This window comes from Rattus norvegicus, chromosome 2, assembly GCF_036323735.1.
Source record: "Rattus norvegicus strain BN/NHsdMcwi chromosome 2, GRCr8, whole genome shotgun sequence".
NCBI classification, from domain to species: domain Eukaryota; kingdom Metazoa; phylum Chordata; class Mammalia; order Rodentia; family Muridae; genus Rattus; species Rattus norvegicus.
In genome coordinates, this window is record NC_086020.1 from 7,168,603 (window position 1) to 7,188,270 (window position 19,668).

Here is a 19,668-nt window from a genome sequence, read left to right on the forward strand (position 1 = left end):
GTGCTCTCAGCAACCTCGCTCTGCTGCCTCTCCCCTGGGGCTCAGTCCTTGCCCAAGTTTCCCATCCCAAAGCCTGGCTAAATTCTGCCTTGCCTAAGTTCTTTCCCTCTGGCACACCTCGAGTCTCTGCAGAATGGAAAACACCAATCTTAGTTTAGAATCAACAGATAACACAATCGCTGGGCACGGAATCCATTATCCTAAATTTATCAACTGTTCTATGTTAGAAACCTTGTGGTAGATCCTGGGAGATTCTGCCACCAGATCTAACAGTCCTTGGCCTAAATACGGTCTACTTCGCTCCTGCCCTGGCGTCCAAAAAGCCTCCTCCGTGTTTCCTCTTTCTCTCTCAGACCAGAAGATTTGCCTTCTCCTCACCCAGTGATTGGCTTCTTGTCATCTTTATTTTTCAATTAATTAGGGGAGAATTCCGCTACAGATCTGAAAACTTCTTCTGACCTCTGTGAGTAAGTACCAGGCACACCAATGGTACACACACATGCCTAGGCAAACATTCATACACATGAAATATAAACAAAAATAAATCCTTTTCAGGCAAGATGGTAAACACCTTTAATCTTAATATGAGGGAGGCATATGTAAGTAGACCTCTATAGGTTCAAGGCCAGTCTCAGTTACATATTAAGATCTTATCTCAAACAAACAACCGAATAAAATGAGCATTTTATGCATTTAATGTTTGCTATGTGTTTTGTTTCATGGACTTTTGGTTTGCTACTATGGAATCTGGCAAACTGTAAGGAAATCTGTTGAATTCTGGGGAGCCAGAAACCTTTTTGCATCAGGTGAGATCTAACAAGAAATGGTATTTTTGTTGAACTGGCTAATAAGTATCTAATGGTTTTGTGGGTAAGCTATATCAAAAGAATACTCAGGAATTGCTGTCAGAATATTTGTCATGTTGGGGGAAAGTGTATTTTCACAGATGTTACCTAACTTTAGAGTTGCAAAAAAGTCTATTCTGAGCAGTAAGGTATGCAGAAACATAGAATGCAACATACACAGAAACATAAAACACAAGAGAGCAAGAAAGCACAATAAGATGCAAATGAAACAAGTTTCTTTTTAAAAAGTGGAGTTTACTCTGCCTTCTGCTGTGTCAGTAAACATTTCAGTCTTCACTACTCTGTCCCCTCTCCTCACAACAGCTAGAGACTGTCTAGAGCAGTGGTCCTCTACCTTCTTACTGCTGTGACCCTTTGATGTAGTCCCTCATGTTGTGCTTACCCCAACCATAAAATTCTTTTCATTGCTACTTCATAGCTGTAATTTCTATGCAAAGTATTTGATATATGGCACCAAAGGGTCTCAACCTACAGGTTGAAGAAACACTGGTCTAGAGTAACTGACTGCATACTAGACTCTGAGGTTAGGAGGCATTTCAAAGCCAGTGTATTTTATTGCTGCTCAATGCTCTAATATATTACTCAGTTCTCTTATATTATCTCTGATTACAACAATATCTTGCCAATGATCCCTTCCATGGCCTCCAGGATTTTTATTGCAGAAAGTCAAATTGATTTAAATAAAGTTGCTGTCCTAAGCAATCAGGCTAGAAATGTCATGGGTAGAAGCCAGCTGGGTTGATAGGTTGATAAGATGAGAGTATGACAGGGTGACAGGATGACAGGATGACAGGGTGACAGGGTGAGAGTATGACAGGGTGACAGGATGACAGGATGACAGGGTGATAGGGTGACAGGGTGACAGGGTGAGAGTATGACAGGGTGACAGAATGATGCAATGGTGTTGCCTCAGTTAACTCATTTTTCCAAAAGCTCATTCCTCTATGTTGCAAGTCTACAAACTCTTTTTATAAAGAAACCCCAAATTGATCACAGTAGGAGGCGTGGGGGGGCAAGAAGACATTGTGTAAACTGTAATCCCGATCATAACAGTCAGAGAGATGAGTAAGTTCCATGTACCCAGCATTTCTCCTCCATTACTGCCTTCAACTCAGCAAACATTAGTTAGTGCCCAGGGTATATGTTAGCTTGATATTTGGGATATGTTGTGTATTACAACACCTTAACTATATCTGTAGCATCACTGACTTGTACAAAAATCACTTTACTCAGAGCAAATTACCTTAGGCCAATGTTTGCCTTTACCAATTTTCTGAAGTTGTCTCTTCTATTCAACCCTTTTGGAGAAACTATGAACTCTCTGCCTGACAGCATTAGACAAGATGGTCTCCACTAGTCATGGTCACAACCCATCCTCTGGTTCTTTCAAGGAACCCATACCTCTCCAGATAGGCACACAGATGATTGCATGCAAGGTGAATTGTTTTCTGCTATTAGATTCTTGCATTAAGGAATAACATAAACATTTAGAATCTTTTAACATCTCCAGCAATCCGGGCAGACAGGTCACCAATACTGCCCATTACCTAGTGTCAATGTTCCTAATGCAAACTTGTGAAAACTATAGACAGATGAACCTAGCATGCCCTATTTTCTCACATTAGTAGTATACTATGTAACTTACCCTTCTGCAATGTCCGTCATCTGGGTCAGTCCACATTTTTGCCTGCTGCCAACCTTTTTCTGGTTATCTTCTGGACTTTTGTTTAGGCCAGATGGAGAAATCAGACCTTATTTCTGTTCTTCTGTTTTACCACATACTTCCCCCTTCTCTCCTATTGCTCTCAGCTGGCGATCCCCTCAGCAGTCACTCATACACCCTAGTCATAAACATACCTTACAGCAAACACTGTTCATACAGCATCTGCCTCTCTTTCTCAAACTCAGATGCGTCCACAGTCTCAACAATATCCATGCCTACTTCAACTCCCTTCCTAGCTCCTTGATCTTTGGTGACCTTCACCATCCCTCTACTTTATCCATACATGACCAGACCTCAGACACTGTCACTGTCTGCAACAGCTCCACACCTGTAATGTTCATTGTCTTAGTAAGTTGTCATGCTCTGTTTTAGCCAAGGAACTGAGTAAAGAGATGAGATTGCCTACCTTCCCTTCAGACCCAAGCATGTTTACCTAGTATGTCCTCCAAGACCTTCTGCTTGGGATGGGCTGCAACACCATCCTTCAGTCTGTGAGAAGGAAAAAGCAGAGCTGAAAAATAGCACAGCAGTGAACATACCATTTCCTTGAGGATAGAGGGGAGTGAATTGAGCTTTTAAACTATATTTGAGTAAAAACACATGTTCTTGAACACAGCTGGAAGGTAAATGATTTGAAGGCTCCTTTCCAAAGCAAAAGCCTCAACTACTGCCATCTCATGACATAAAAATACACATGGTGGGAAGGGCTAATTTCGAGTCTCACCCAGGAGAAGCTATTCTGCCTGAAAAGCTCTATGACTGTTGGCTTTATTTTCAGAGTTTCTCCAGACCACTTTGGAGGGATGATGTCAGTGTCTGATCTTATGCCCTGCTGTTTGCTGCTTTACTCTTGGACTCTTGCTTGCTATATCCTTAATCAATTTGCTTGTTCACAGTCAAAAGCACAGTCTGGAGGACTGGTCTTTGTATGGATGTCTAAGACTGTAATAATTTTTCATACACTACCTGCTCACATTCTCACAAGATGTCTCAACTCTGGTCCTTCTTTCTCTCCCCCTCTTGGCTAGTGTTTGTTCTGATCTCCTTCTCTATGCATCATTTGTCACATCCTCACAATCCTTACAGTCTCTATTTCCTTCTCTCCTTCCCATTCTAATCTAAACCAGGATCCATGCAGGTGTGTGGATTTTCACATCTGGGTTATAAAGTATCACTCTGTATCTTAGTTACTTTTCTGTTGCTATGACTAGGTCCCAGGACCAAAACAACTTATGCAGAAAAGTTAACCGGGTGGGGGGGGGTAGTTACAGTTCCAGAGGGTTAGAGTCCATGATCATCATGCACATGGCAGTGGGCAGGCAGGCATAGCACAGCACTGACACAGTAGCTGAGAGCTCATATCTGTTCCACAAACACAAGTGTGTGTGTGGAGGGGGGTTAGGAAATGGCCTAAGCTTTTGAAAATTCAAAGCTCACCTCCAACAAGGCCACACCACCTAATCCTTCACAAACATATCCAACAACTGGGGACCATAAATTCAAATATATGAGCCTGTGGGGTCCTTCCTCATTCAAACATCATAGTGCAAAAAATAATCATAATTTGTGTGCATTGATGGTATGGTCCTTATCTTCAGTGTCATGTGGTAGTGACCTTATAATCAAAGTTAACCATTTCTTCTCAGATGTAGAACAGATTTCTCCTTTTTCCATCTCTAACTCTGACTTGTCTTTATTCACCTTCATATTCTGTGCAGCTGAGGATTTCCCTGTGCCTCTCCAAAACCAAGCCAGTAAAGTTACATGTAGGTACCTACACCCTTTTCCTCTCACAATGCAATATGATTCCTCCTGTAAGTTATGTGAAAGTCCTCTGAATGTCTATATGAAAAAGGTTGGCCCTAGGTTCATATTAGTACAATATAGATAGAATTAGGAGGTACTGTGGATCTTTCAGGTGGGAATCTTAAAGAAAGTTTTCTTTAGAAACAACAGGACTGATGCACATGTGAACTTGCAGAGACTAGAGCAAGATGCAAGCTAGATAGGGTCCCAGAGTTGAGAGGGAGAAGTAGACAGGAGCTCCCAGCCCTAACCAAGAAGCTATGAGCAATTGATACCCGTTGGCAAAGGAACACTAGCTTTCTCTACTCAGGTCTCACCTGCTGTATTAATCACACCTCAGGTCAGGCCCCATGCTCAGGAGAAGTTGATCAACACAAACCTTACCCAATGATATTTTGAATTTGTCTCATTTTGCTTTGCTTGGGCTTTTGTTATTATTGCTGTTGTTGTTGTCATATTGGTCCTTTCCTTGTATATTTTGGTCCCCCACCTACCTCCTCTCTCTCTCCTCTCTCTCTCTCTCTCTCTCTCTCTCTCTCTCTCTCCCTCCCTCTCTCTCTCTCTCTCTCTCTCTCTCTCTCTCTCTCTGTGTTTTCCTATTTTCTGTTGTTTTTTTGTTTTTATTCATTTGCTTTTTAAAGAGAGAGAAGAGGTATGGAGTTGGATTGGTGGGGAGGTGGGAAGATCTGGGGTAAACAGAGGAGAAAGATGATCAAAATATGTTTTGTTTTCAAAAATAGGAAAGAAAAGAGGTGGGAATCTATCTATGTGATGGTCTTAGGTATTTGGGAACATATCTCAAAGGCCATTGTTAAAACCCAGCCTCTCAGACTATCTCTGTTTTAGGTTTATGATGTGACTACATACTTTGGCATGCTTTCCCACTGAGCCCACATGCCGTTCTACTAACTTGGGAGTTTAGATGCCCACAAACTGTGAGTTAACTGTATACACCATCACCACCACCACCCTTATTTCCTATGTATCCTGTCTCTGATTTTATTGTAATACAAGGCTGACTAGTGCAAATCTCTTATCTTCTGATATATCACTTGATCTGGGAATGCTGTGTGCTTTCCCTTTTGTGGTTGGAGGAACTGCATGCTATGTTTTGTTCTCCTGTATAGTTAACATTTTCCTCTCAACTTCTCCTTCAGCATGTCAACATCTCCTGGTGCTATGGCTTAGGAATCATATGCTCCTCAAAGGTTCATGTCCTGTGTCTTGGGGTGATAGTCTCTTCCCATATTTGCTCCTACAATGGTTGATGCCATTTTCTATCTACCACAGGGTCCTCACCAGAGTTCAATCAGTGTTATTATATTGCACTCAAATCATTAGAACTGCATGCTGACGTTAGTCAGAGTTTTGTAGAAGAACAGAACCAATAGAATGAATATATATTAAAAGAGGATTTCGTAGATGAACTTATACCATATAGTCTAGGTAGTTCACTGATAATTTTATAGTGGAGAAGCCATGAACCCATGAGGGGCTCCTCAGAAGTCCCAATATGGTACTGAAGGCCTGAAGGATTCCTGAAGAGCTACTCATCTTTGCCTCATGTAAGAAGGCTGAAGAAGTTGTGTTCTGACATTAGTAAAGGATGGCAGAGACACCATCAGAAGCAGGAACACCATCGCCTCCATAGATGAACTTATCAGCAGGAGATAGCAAAAGCTTTCCACTCAGACTTCCTTGTAATCCAGACTGGCACCAGAAGGGGCTCCCCACACTTAAGATAAGCTTCATTTCAATTAACCCAATCAAGAAACTCCTTCCCAGGCATCCCAAGAGGTTTGTCTTATGTGTTATTCTAGAGCCTGTTATAGCTGATATAGTCACAACTGTCACACTAAGTTTCTTTTATAAAATATTTACCCTGCCTTAAGTACTCAGTTATAATCATGAAAAGCCAGGTAATATGCCAAATATCTGGCTATTCTTTCCCTTCTTTTTGAAGCAATTTTAAATAAAAGAAAAACAAAATACCTTTCCATTCAGAAATATTTACTTCTTTCACTTGCCAAGGTGTTCACACTTTCTTACCATTTGTTTTCAGCATTTTAAATGTTCTAAATGTTCCAAACTTGTTTGCATGAAAATTATTATGACTGAAAATTAAAATTCTGTAAGAATCTTTACTATTCAACCTTGTTTTCATATATAAAACTATATATTAGTATATAGTTTAATGAATTATTATTGTGCCTATCATTCAGATCAAGGAAATAACTATCCTCCTCTACATCCCTCCTAAATGGACTTCCCCATCCTTCTACAGGTGACCATCATTCTGAGGTCACCATAATAGACATGTTTCTTTGAAAGTTCAGTTCTGTCTTTGTTCCTCCTCCTTCTCTGCTCCACCATGCACTGCATGCTGGGACTCTAGATTTGCAGGACTCATCTGTACCTGCTCTGGCCTGGGCTTCCAGTGAATTTAGTTGCTATAGATCTCAGAAGGAGCTGAGTGAAACAGGAAATGTTTCATCCCTGACTACCTTCCTAAAAGAGTCTCCAGAGGTCAGCGGATTGACTTTGTCATGAATTGATACAACCAGGGCATTTCCAGTAAAAAGAACCATATCTAGGTGTATGAAGGAGAGAAAAAGATTGTTTAAAGAAACGGGGTCATGAAACTGAAGACTTGATGAACCCAAAGCTGCCACATCCCACCCCCTGTTCCCTATAGCCTTCCAGTCACATTATAGTCCAGAAAACATTTAGTCCAACTTTAAATGTCTCCATAGCCTATATCACAAGCTCACACTTCAAACTCTCTGATATTCATAATTGCATGACTTTAACGACATGTAAAATCAAAATGAAAAGGCAGATTACTTACTTCCAACATATAAAGGCACAGGATAACATTACCATTCCAAAGGAAAGAGAATGAGGAAATATTGGACCAAGGCAAGACTGAAAACCAGCTGGGCAAACCCCAAAATTTGCATATTCATATCTGATGTCAAGGCACTCTTCAGGTCTCCAACCCCTTTTAGCTTTGTTGACTTAAACAGACTTCTTTATCTTAGGCTGGTTCCACACCTGGTCTGCAGCTTTTCTTGGCAGGTATCCCATGGCTCTGGCATCTTTGACAACTCTAAAATCAGGTTTTCCAAGAAAATCCAGACTTCATCTTCATAATTTCACTCATTGATCTCTCTAGGCCTCCATACAGGGACACCCCTGTTTCACGTCCTCAGCAGCTTTCCTTAGAGGGAGATTCCATAACCCCTTTCTTCTATCCTTGACTCTGAAGTTAGAACCACATGGTCAAAGCTGGCAAGTACTGTTATTTTCTAGGGGTGGAACATGGCCCACTTGTTCAATTTCATCTCCATTAGCTTCTGTTTTTTATATTTTCCTTCACTGCCTAGGTTTGGCTGTCCTTCAACTCACTCTGTAGACCAAGCTGGCCTCAAATTCTGAGTTTCACTAGCCTCTGCCTTCTGAGTGCTGAGATTAAAGGTATGGGCTACCTTTAATTCCTTTTCCTTTTTCTTTAATTCCTGTAGCAAGTTGGAAGTTCAGCTGGGTGATGTCTTGCTCTGAGACTCCTACTCCCTTAATTCCATTTAGTTTTAAACTTTTCTTTCATCTGTTTATACTTCTTAGTAACCCCTTTATTCTTAAACTGTACATTTTGTATTTTTTTCCTTGCTCAGCTTGCTTCTTTTCATTATAGATCTGCATTAGTGTGGCCACTAATAGCCAAAAGACAGTTAATAATAGGGCTATTTGAAACCTGTCTGTCAATGCAACCAATCCAAAAGTCTTCCATTTAGCTCCAGATGAACTTGTCAGAAAAAGTTGAAAGCAGTCACATTCTTCAGCATATTACGGTCTCTAGGTCATATTCTAATATTTTTCCTCTCTGAAACCTCTTGAGCCAGGCCATCATAATCTACTTTGTTCTCAGCATCACTGTCTGCTGTCCTTCTAACTAGTATGGCTGACTAAATTCTGCTTATTCAACTGCTTCCCAATTCCAAAGTCTCAAAGTCTCACATTCCTTCAGACAAAAGCATAGTCAGGCCTATCACTGCAATACCCCAGTCCCTAGTACCAACTTCTGTCTTAGGATAGGTAGGATTTCTATTGTAAGGAGACACCATGAACAAGGCAACTCTTATAAAGGAAAACATTTAACTGGGGTTGACTTACAGTTCAGAGATTTAATCTCATTCTCAGCATGATGGACAGGAGATTTGGTACTGCAGAAGAAGTTGAGAGTTCTACATCTGGATCCATAGGCAGCAGGAAGAAAGAGTGATCCACTGGGCCTGGCTTGAGCTTTTGAAACCTCAAAACCTACTCTAAGTGACACACTTCTCTAAATAAGGCTACACCTCCTCTAACAATGTCTTACCTCTTTTTTTTCTTTTTTCTCTTTTTTTCTTTTTTTTTGGAGCTGGGGACTGAACCCTGGGCCTTGCGCTTGTTGGCAAGCGCTCTACCACTGAGCTAAATAACCAACCCCTATGTCTTACCTCTTAATCCTTTCAATTAATGCCGTTCCCCATGAGCCAATGGGGGCACATTTTCATTCAGAGTATCTACCACAGCTGATAAATTTTGATCCCAAAGGCAGTTTTCTGGCAGAATTCCTTCTTGCTTGGGGGAGATTAGTCTTTAGTCATTAAGGTCTTTGATTGAGTGAGAGCCACTCATATCTAGAAAAGTAATCTGCTTTACTCAAATTTCAACAATTTAAATGTTAATCTCATCCAAAAGATGCCATCATATAAAAACCCAGATTAATGTTTGACCTAATATATGGACACTATTATCTAGGCAAATTGATACATAAAATTAATCATGATGCAGTCCAAAAGCAAGTCAAACTCTACATTGTCCTATCGTGTTCCACACGAATCTTGATAAGACTTAATCCTGATAATACGGATATCATTGCCTCCCTAACTATGAAATTGAATTACTGTATGAAAATTAAATGAGCATGTACTCTTGAGGCAAAGTCTCGTACCTATACATGGGTATATGTATATTGTCTGTTTGAATGTTGGTCTCAGAGTTTGTGTTTAGCTAAGACTGGGAAGAGAAGGTGCCCATTTCCAATTTCTAAAACAAACAGTAAACAGTAAAATTTAATTTGAGTATTAAAACGTAGAGCTAGGCTAGAGACAACCAACTCAATTTACCAACTGAATAGAAAGCAGAGGTTCTTCTTGAAATTCCATGTTCCTTCATGTTATAGTGAATCTTGTTTTATCTTTCAGAGGAAATTACACACTGATTTCCATTGTGGCTACACCCATTTTCACTCCCACCAACAGAGAGCTTTGAGAAACAAATGGACCATTAAGGTTCTACCACTCATTAGTCTAAGCAAAGATCTAGGGAGTTGAAGAACACCAACACTCAAATGAAGAGGAATCTGCCTGAAGAACAGAGGATGGGGGAATCTTTATTGGTATCTAACAAGGGACTAGTATCTACAAGATACAACGAATGCAAAAACTAAACAAGAAAATAACTCAGTTAAATTTAGGCATTCTGCCCCACATGTGGCCCATACATATACAGCCACCCAATTAGACAAGATGTTTGAAGCAAAGAAGTGCAGGCCGACAGGAGCCGGATGTAGATTTCTCCTGAGAGACACATCCAGAATAAAGCAAATACAGAGGCGAATGCCAGCAGCAAACCACTGAACTGAGAACAGGACCCCCGTTGAAGGAATCAGAGAAAGAACTGGAAGAGCTTGAAGGGGCTCGAGACCCCATTTGTACAACAATGCCAAGCAACCAGAGCTTCCAGGGACTAAGCCACTACCTAAAGACTATACATGGACTGACCCTGGACTCCGACCTCATAAGTAGCAATGAATATCCTAGTAAGAGCACCAGTGGAAGGGGAAGTCCTGGGTCCTGCTAAGACTGAACCTCCAGTGAACATGATTGTTGGGGGGGGGGAGGGTGGCAATAGAGGGAAGGTGGGGAGGGGAACACCCATAAAGAAGGGGCGGGGGATGGGTTAGGGGGATGTTGGCCCGGAAACCGGGAAAGGGAATAACACTGGAAATGTAAATAAGAAATACTCAATAAAAAAAAATGTAGGCATTCTCAAAAGAGGAAATACAAATAGCCAAAAAACAATTCTATAAATTTTTCAACATTCTTAGCCCTCAGATGAATGCAAATTAAAAGGTTTGATCTTACTCTAGGCAAAATGGCCATGATCAGTAAAACGAGTGATAACAAATATTGGGTTAGATGCTGAAATAGGGCTACTGGAATAGTAGGAGTGAAAATGGAAATCATTTTCCATTTTTCCACCATGGAAATCAGTGTGTAATTCCTCAGAAAGCTAGAACTAGATTCACTATAACATTCAGCAATACTACTCTGGACATATTTCCAAAGAACTCTACAGTGTACTAAAGAGACACTTGCACATCCATATTCATTGCTACTAGGTTCACAAATAGCCAGAAGATGGGAACAGCCTAGATGCCATCAAAAGATAAATGGGTTATGAAAACGTGGTTCATGTACACAAGATTATTGTTCAGTTCTTAAGAAAAATAAAATTTGCAGATAAATGGCTGGGGCTGGAAATAATCATTTTTAATGAGGCCGCTTAGACCCAGTGCATGTTTTTCCTTGTATGTGGATGTTGACTGTGAATCTTTAGGTGTGTGTGTGTGTGTGTGTGTGTGTGTGTGTGTGTGTGTGTGTATTTAAATTGGAGTACTCATAGAAGACAAGAAGCTAATAAGAGGCCAGGGGGTATTTCAAGGGAAGGGAGATAGATTTCTGATGGTGTGAAGAGCAAAGAGGAGTGATGGAATAGGAGGGGCTTAAGGGGAGGTCAGGGAAGAGGGTAGAGTATGGAAGATAATGACTAATACTACAAGCTCTGAAAATGCCATATGGAAATTCACTACCATTGAATATTCCTATTATATATATTTATATATATACATCATATATACACACATATATATACACATATACACACATACACACATACACATATATACACACATCTATAAAAGTGGTTCAAATACATTACCCTAGAGTAGGAAAACAATGCCTGGCCCAGACACCATAGGCTATCAAGTTAAAAGCCCAATGCCAATATGTTACTTCTTTTCAAATTGTTTGTCACTGGAATCCTATAGGTCACGTTCCCAAACATTATAGGCTATTTCCAACACTCTTGTTTACTTACCTTCCAGACCTTGACAATAAGAGCCTAAGGCTGGATATACTATATATCTGAGTCACAGATCATGGAGAAACAAACCTGTACTGACCTGGAAACTTCGTCTCTACTGACTAGCTTTCACAATGCAAGAAAGTTCTATACATACTATCAGGGCAGCAAAATCGTGAACTATTCTACTCAGTTGTGACCTGGTGAGCTACAATAATAACTGATCTGGAAAGACATGTTCACAGGTGAAATAGTAGCTTGGATGTTATGGGAATAACCAGCTACTTTCAGATTATATTTAAAGCCTGCTACACAAGATGGGGCACATGCTGCACCAAACACCTGTGGTTAGCTAGGTCATAGTCCCTAGAGGAGAACATAGGAATTAAGGGAGCATAGTAATAAATGGCCCCATAAATTCTTATCATTATACCCATAGATCAGTATATTTGTCAGCCCTCACCAGAGAAACTTCCTTCCTTTTATAGTAGATGGTAAACAGAGACTGCGAGATGCTCATCTCAAAATCTGCGTCACACTCCTTCCTGCAAGCTTCAGGGACCATTTTGGAAGAGGGGATGGAAAGATTGTAAGAGCCAGAGGCTCTTAGTGGCAAATGGTATTCTTGAGCTATGACACTGTAGGGGTACATATGAACCCATAGTAGCTAGGACTGTATATACACAAGACTTATATGAAATCAAGCCAGTTAAAAATCTCAGCATGCGTACAGGAGGGAATCATAAAGTTCCACTCCTATGAGGATATACTGGCAACTGATGGCTGCTGAGGGAGGGAAAGCCAGTTTTCTTCAGAAGTGTAGTTCCTGAGAGGCTGCCCATGCAATACATTTGTCCATACTTGTGCAAGTACAGGCCACACTAATTGGATTCAGTAGATTTCAGGAGAGAAAGGGAAAAGGGTAGGTAGAGAAAGAGAGAGAGACAGAGACTGAGAGACAGAGAGTATGAAAATGGGAGGAAAAAGTGTAGGTAGTAGGTAAAGAATTGGAGGGGAGGAAATGGTGGGGGTTACATTTGATCCAAACTCATTACATGCCTGTGTGGATATTAAATAAGATATTTGTGGGGCTGGGGATTTAGCTCAGTGGTAGAGCGCTTACCTAGGAAGCGCAAGGCCCTGGGTTCGATCCCCAGCTCCGAAAAAAAGAACCAAAAAAAAAAAAAGAACAAAAAAAAAGATATTTTTAAAATGATAAATAAAAATTAGGAGTTTTTATGTTTCATTTTATTTTGCTATGTGAGGTGTAGAACCCAGGGCCTCACTAGTGGGGGGAAAATGTTCTATACCCCCCGAACCAATAAACATTTTTTAAACAACAAAACTAATTGCTGGTGAAGGATTACTTTAAAGCAGATGATGCTTTATAACAAATGTTGAGGAAATAAATCAAGTATGTGATACAACAGAGCACAGTAGTTAGTGTTCCACAGTGCAGGTTCTCTACTGAGAAACAGGGTGATTGGGGCTGAACATGTCCAAAAGGCTTATATTTTAGTCAGACAGCCATGATTTTTATTTTCTTCCTGCTCTGCATAGCTGGGAAAGACAGGCGGAAGTCTAATACCTGTGCATGTCAGTAAAAGACTTGACTCCAAGAGGGATCCTGCGACTGACCAGCAAGCAGTGTCCAGGATGTATCCTAGCACTTGGATGCTTTGAGATGAGAATCTTATTCTAACAAATGAGGTCAAACCCTCTCTAGAACTTCAGAAGGATTCAGTTTCTCTATTAAAATGCTGACAATACTACAAAATGTAAGTATTTTTTTCTTTACCAGTATGCTTTTAAATGTGCTAATTTTATTATGTCATGTCTTTTATCTCTTAGAAAGATGTGGGCCTCTTTATTTTTATTTCGGCCTACTAAATCTGTTGGCTCAAAGCAAATACTGTGTGTTTCTATGTTTTCCCTTGAGAGAATCATGCTATCACAATATAGAATTATTAGCATAATTTAAAATGGCATAGCTACTAAAAATCTTTTAAGGATTTAAATATATTTCATGAGGTGGTTTGAATGATAATTCTTCCTCCCACTCCACAGGCCCATATATTTTACATGTTTGGTCATCAGTTGATGAACTGTTTAGGAAGGATTAGGAATTGTGGCCTTGTTGGAGAAGATGTGGGCTTCAAAAACCTAAAGCAGCCCTTCCCCCATCTTTCTTCCTGTTGCCTGAGGAGGTAAAGCTCTCGATGATTATGGACTAGTCCTCTAAAACTGTAAGGTAGGCCCCACTTAAATGCTTTCTTTTATTAGAGTTTCCTTGGTCATGATGTCACTTCAAGCAACAAAATATTACCTAAGATACTTCACCAACTTTGTTCAGTAAAAGTTACCTCATGGGACTATCAAGAAGGCTTAGTGGAAAAAGATGCTTGTTACTAAGCTCTGACCTGAGTTCTGTCTCTGGGACCAATAATGTGGAAGGAAAAACCTTCTGATCTATACACACACTCAGTGTGGCATGCATGTCACCACACACACACACACACACACACACACACACACACACACCTATAAAAAGTAATATCATGAGTGCTTCAATCTGCTCTTGGTCTTTTCCTTGAACATTACTGAATTAGAACTCTAGCCTTACTTTGCCAGTGTGTTTTCATTGATGTGTATGCATCAATGCAACCTGTCAAACTACGAATATTACTATTTTTCAAAGTATGTAGCTCAGGCAAGCTTCACAAAGTAGCACTTTCTCAGTCCCAAAATATTTATTTGTATTTATCTGACTCATGGGAATCTTCTAACATACTTTCAAGCAAAAAAAAAAAGGCTTTACTATTTTTATGAAATTAATTACAGATTTTTAGGAGAGAATCTAATTACAAATACTTGACAGCTGGCCAGTATTATTTTCTCTCTACACAGAAGACGCTTCTTTGCCTGGCTCACAAGGGAGCATTATACATCTTGACTTAATTCAATTGGAATGAAGCTCATAGCTAAAGGATGAATGCTGCCAAAACCATAATGTTTTGTTTAGTTATTAAAATAATGGGGTAACATTTTCATCAAAACACAGAAGTTATTTTGGTTAGGGCAGTTAGTAATTGATTTCTTCTCCTGTAGCCTAAAGTTTGCAAGACCTTCGAGGAAGCAGCCACCTGTGGTATGATGTTAAGATTTCCAAGCTTTCAGGGTATTATTTACTACAACAAAACAAGCATTTCCCATGCCTTCCAGGTCACTGGCCTGTTAAGGGAAAAGACTGACCTAATTCAAATACTGTTGCAGTTGCCACATGTTTCTACTTTATATCCAGATGTTGAGGGACCTGGGAGTTCATTCAGGAATCGTTGACCAACAGGGTTAGAAAGAACTTTAAGCATTGCAAGTTTTATTGTGCTGATAACATTGGGAATAGTCAACATGGGATCAAAGGCTCAGAAAAGTATGGATCAATACATCCAGACAAAGAATGGCTTTTGCTACAATTGACTTTTGTAGTATGAAATAATATCAGTAAAATACAAAAATATGTTAATAAGTTACATTTTTGAAGGTTATTTCAATAAGGCATCTAAGTGAACAAAATTAAAATCCATTGAAAAAGAGTTTACTTCCCCGAAAGGCAAATCAATGTTCTTTTATCAGTTGGGCTTCTAATAATATGCTAACAAGAAGCCAAGAAACATTTTATGAAGTTGTAGTGGCTATAGTAACAGTAATTTGTAATTAAAAACAAATGTAAACATGCAAATGACAAACAATTAGTAATGTTTAAGACATTACATCTCTAAGAATTGCAATACTATTTATGCTTTCAATAAAACTTAATGTATTTATGTCTCATGATTTTTTTAAAAAATTCCTGTGGTATTGCTTCTCTATGAAACATAAGTAACTAGAATGAAAAAATGATTTCAGTAAAGGAGGATAATACATAATTTTAGATGTGTGAGAGCATGGTATTGAATGATACACACATTCCCACAAATAAGTGCGCACAAATCTGCATGGCTCTCAATAAGCTTAGTGGTAAATCCCAACATCATGGTTCAGGATTTGCTGTTGTACTCTGCTTTATAAGATGTCATTATTGGTAAAAACTGGGTCAAGGTAACTAAGATCTTGCTATTTTTGCAATTTCCTGCGGGTCTGTAATTAAGAAAAAGCTTGAAAATATGAATAGCTGCTGTGGAGCATCATTGTGCTAATTAAATATTTGTGAGCTACAGTTAGAATTCAATTCAATTCAATTAATGTCCCTGATTCTCATCCTTTTTACCAAGTCTTGGAAATCCATAAATTTTGACTTCCAAGTGTTACCCACAAAACAAAATGAAAAAACAAAGAAACAAAAAACAAGCAACAACAACAACAAAAACTGAAGAAGTATGTGGTATCAGAGTCCAAGTCTATGCTGAAAACCCCAGTCTTCCCATCAATCTCTGGTGTCCCATTTAGACTTCAATAAGTTATTTGCAGTAGAACCCTGCAAGATAGTTGACCCCAAGTATGAATGGATGAGCTTTCAAATATCTAAAGGATTTTCTGTGCCAGAAACTATCCCTTCCCACCATTCCCACCCACTTACCCTTCTCACTCATGCCGTATCTCCATTTCTATCATTCTCCCAATAAAGTCTCACAGCTCTGAATTCCTTTTTTTTATTTAATTTCTTTACTTTGCTCACATGAACACACATATTTTTATCATTATTGTTCATTTTCTTCTCACATTCCTTATATCTGTCCCTTTTAACTCATTTGTATAAATGTCACTTTATTTTTACTTTGGTACTCAGTGTATCTTGATTCAGCTTGTTTTTCATACTAATTTCTGGAAAACATTTTTTTAAATACTGTGCTTTTCAGCTCACTAAGATCATAGTGGTTTTGATCATTGTTAGCATTTATTGACTGCACACACACTGAATACCAGGCACTGTTGATCTATGTAGTGGTGAAATAGCTCCTCTCTGAGCTCCTGTCATCTCTCCACCTGCCCAAGAGCTTTGGGTTCACAAATGAAAGACACTCACACACAACCCTTTTTTTAAATAGCCTTGACTAGCTTAATGATTGGATACTTCTAAAACTCCCCATGGCTATTACACATTCACCTCCGGTATTTCAAAATTAATATTTGCTAAATCTATATTTTATCTCTGCTATCTCAGACCCAATCAGGGGAGTGGCCCCGAGGGCCACTTTCCCTCTGCTTCCCCATTATGGTGATTCTGCTCCTTTTCTACTCTGTGTTTCTTGCCTGGGAATCCTAAAAGTCCCACCTCTGTCCCACTGCCCAGCCATTGGTTGATGGCTCTTTATTGATCAATCAAAAACCAATTGAGAACAGGGACCGTTGGTGTCTGGACATATAGATTACCATGTGATTTTGAGAGTTGGATTAAGACAAAGTATTAGATCCAATCCTTAACAAGCTAATATTACAAAATTTACCTAATTGGTGTTTATTTTCTACTCATGGAATGATGTTGATTGCCTGTTTCAAGGTGATAGATCCTTTCAGGAAATATTTAACTACTCAAAAATATTTATTGAGGGGCTGAAAAAATGGATCAGCAGTTAAGAACACCTGCTCTTCTCCAAGAGGACCCATGTTCAGTTCCCGACATACACATGTAGCTCACAACCATCTGTTAAGTACAGTTCCAGGAAATCCATGATTTTCTTAGGGTGCTATAACAGACACCATGACCAAGAAAAATCTTATCAGCACAACATTTAATTGGGACTGGCTTACAGGTTCAGAGTTTCAGTCCATTATCATCAAGGCAGGAGCATGGCAGCATCCAGGCAGGCATGGTGCAGGAAGAGCTGAGAGTTCTACATCTTCATCTGAAGGCTACTAGCAGAATACTGGCTTCCAGGCAGCTACAATGAGGGTCTTAAAGCCCACACCCACAGTATCACACCTACTCTAAAAGGGTCATACCTATTCCAACAGGGCCATAGCTTCTAATAGTGTCACTCCCCAGACCAAGCATAATCAAGCCATCACAATTTTACTGACCAGTAAAGACAAATACTTGACTATAAAGTCTTACAAAAAATAAGTCTGAGTTTGAAGCATATTTGTAATATTAAGTTTTATAAGGCTAATATAAATATACTTTAAAAAGCTTTTTACTTTTTCTTTATGAATTACTTTTTCTTTATGAATTTCACGTGATGCACCCCAATCGCACTCATCTCCTCCTCCCCATACCTGAGATCCACCCTTATAACACCCTCCCCAACAGAGAAAGAAAATAAATCTCATTGTGGAAACTGTAGTGTGTCACAGTGTGACCCATAGTATACCCTTTTGTCTGCACTTCTTTGCTTGCACATGTTCATTGACTTGGTCTGATACAGGCCTCTGACTTCTACTACACTATCACTACTGGAACCTTATTTGAACTCCTCTGGGATATCCTATTGTTGCCCTGTGTCATGGAGATCCTGAAGCTTTACCTCTATAGGACTTGCCCCTTCATGCACTCTAGCAGTTCATAGATGAGGTATATTTTGGGGTAGGCCAATTCAAAGCCCTGTTCTGACTGACCCACTACCAGCAAGGGGCAAAGCCAGTCTCCTGCTCTCATGCCCATGGGACTGGCTCATGTGCACCCATAGAGTCAGAGATAGTTCTATTGTGCTGCCCAGATAAAGTACAGGACCCAGTCTCCAGAGTGCTATGGCAGGTGAGAAGTTGGGAAGGCTCTCCCACTCTCATAACCCTGGGGTGGCTCATCCATTCACCTGCACCACCTGTGTCCAGGACCAGCTTTATAGTTCTACCCAGGCAAGGTGCAGGGCCCACTCTCCCAAGTGTTGTAGTAGGTAAGGCAGAGGACCACATCTCCTGCTTTCATGACCCCAGGACCAGGTCTGCTACCTTCCGCAGATGTCAAGAGGCAAGGAGGGGTGAGGGCATCTGTCCCTCATCCATGCCACCCCATGAGAAATGAGTGGCAGGGTCAGCTTGCCCACATTCATACTCTTAGGGCAGGCTCACCCACAACTCTCATACCAGGGCTAGCTCCTGGGCTATGTGTGCCAACTCTCTCAGGTACTACAGCTTGCTAGGGATGGGCCAGCACTTCTGCTCTCACACTCCAAGGCCAGCTCTCCCATGATGCCCAGGTGAGGGGTAGAGCCAGATCTGCACAGCCCTCAGACATCAATATATTCCTGGGCCAGGGACATCTTCCTGACTTTTAGTGGTAACAGATTCCTGCTGATGCAGGGGTACAGACCCAGACATAGCCCTCAATGACAGCATAGCCCAGGAACATTATCAGCTATTCACAACAGGTTTTTCTCTACCCTCAAATCTCCAGATCTGCCTTCTTCACTGTGCTCACGTCCTTCTGTTTCTCTTTCTCTTCCACTTTCCACCACTTACCTCCTCCTATTAGTGGAGCCTGGGATCTCTGGCATTCTAGGGTCATCACAGGAATGGTCTAAGGAGTATGGTGCCCCACCTCTGCATTATGCCCCTTGGCAGGGGTTATCTGAGGCATGGTCGGCCTCTCTAGACTTTTGCAGTGCTGGACTGGTGGTCATCCTAGGCTAGCTCACTGCCCTTGCCCCATGGCATGGGACTGGTGATTATCCCAGGCTAGCTCCCTGCTCTTACCCCATGGCATGGGACTGGTAGTTGTTTGGGGCTCATTCCCATCCAGGGGTCGTAGTCCTAGCCTAAGTTCTTCTAGTCTCAGCTTGATTTCTGTCCTGGGAGCCCATCTGGGCCTGCACAGCACCAGACTGGTGGTCATCTTCAGCTCTCTTTTACAGGGAATGTTAGGCAACTAATCATTCAGATGTTCACATGTGAAAACACTGAGTATAGACATAGCCTCTCTGCTCTCTGCTACCTACAGACACATATGTGACACAGCAGCCACTCCTATAACGTCTCTAGGGGCATGTACTTTTCTTTATTTAAAAGAAAAAAAAAAAAACGGTCAACTGGCATGAATGCCTCCTCACTGAAGATTAGCTTTCATGGTACCAGAAACACCATGCAGCTTTCAAAGTAAGGAAGCAACCAACAGTATCACACAGCTATGACACCTGTGAGCAACATTAA

At 40.5% G+C, this 19,668-nt stretch overlaps 1 protein-coding gene and 1 non-coding gene across 2 annotated transcripts in view; both read right to left on the bottom strand.

The window, feature by feature from the left end:
- Positions 1 to 19,668, bottom strand: part of Rhobtb3 (Rho-related BTB domain containing 3) — a 106,536-nt gene that overhangs the window by 73,631 nt on the left and 13,237 nt on the right. The gene's annotated exons all lie outside the window — the stretch shown is intronic.
- On the bottom strand, positions 19,376 to 19,507 carry LOC120101286 (small nucleolar RNA SNORA17). The gene has a single exon (XR_005501660.1). It is a non-coding gene; the product is annotated as a small nucleolar RNA SNORA17 (small nucleolar RNA).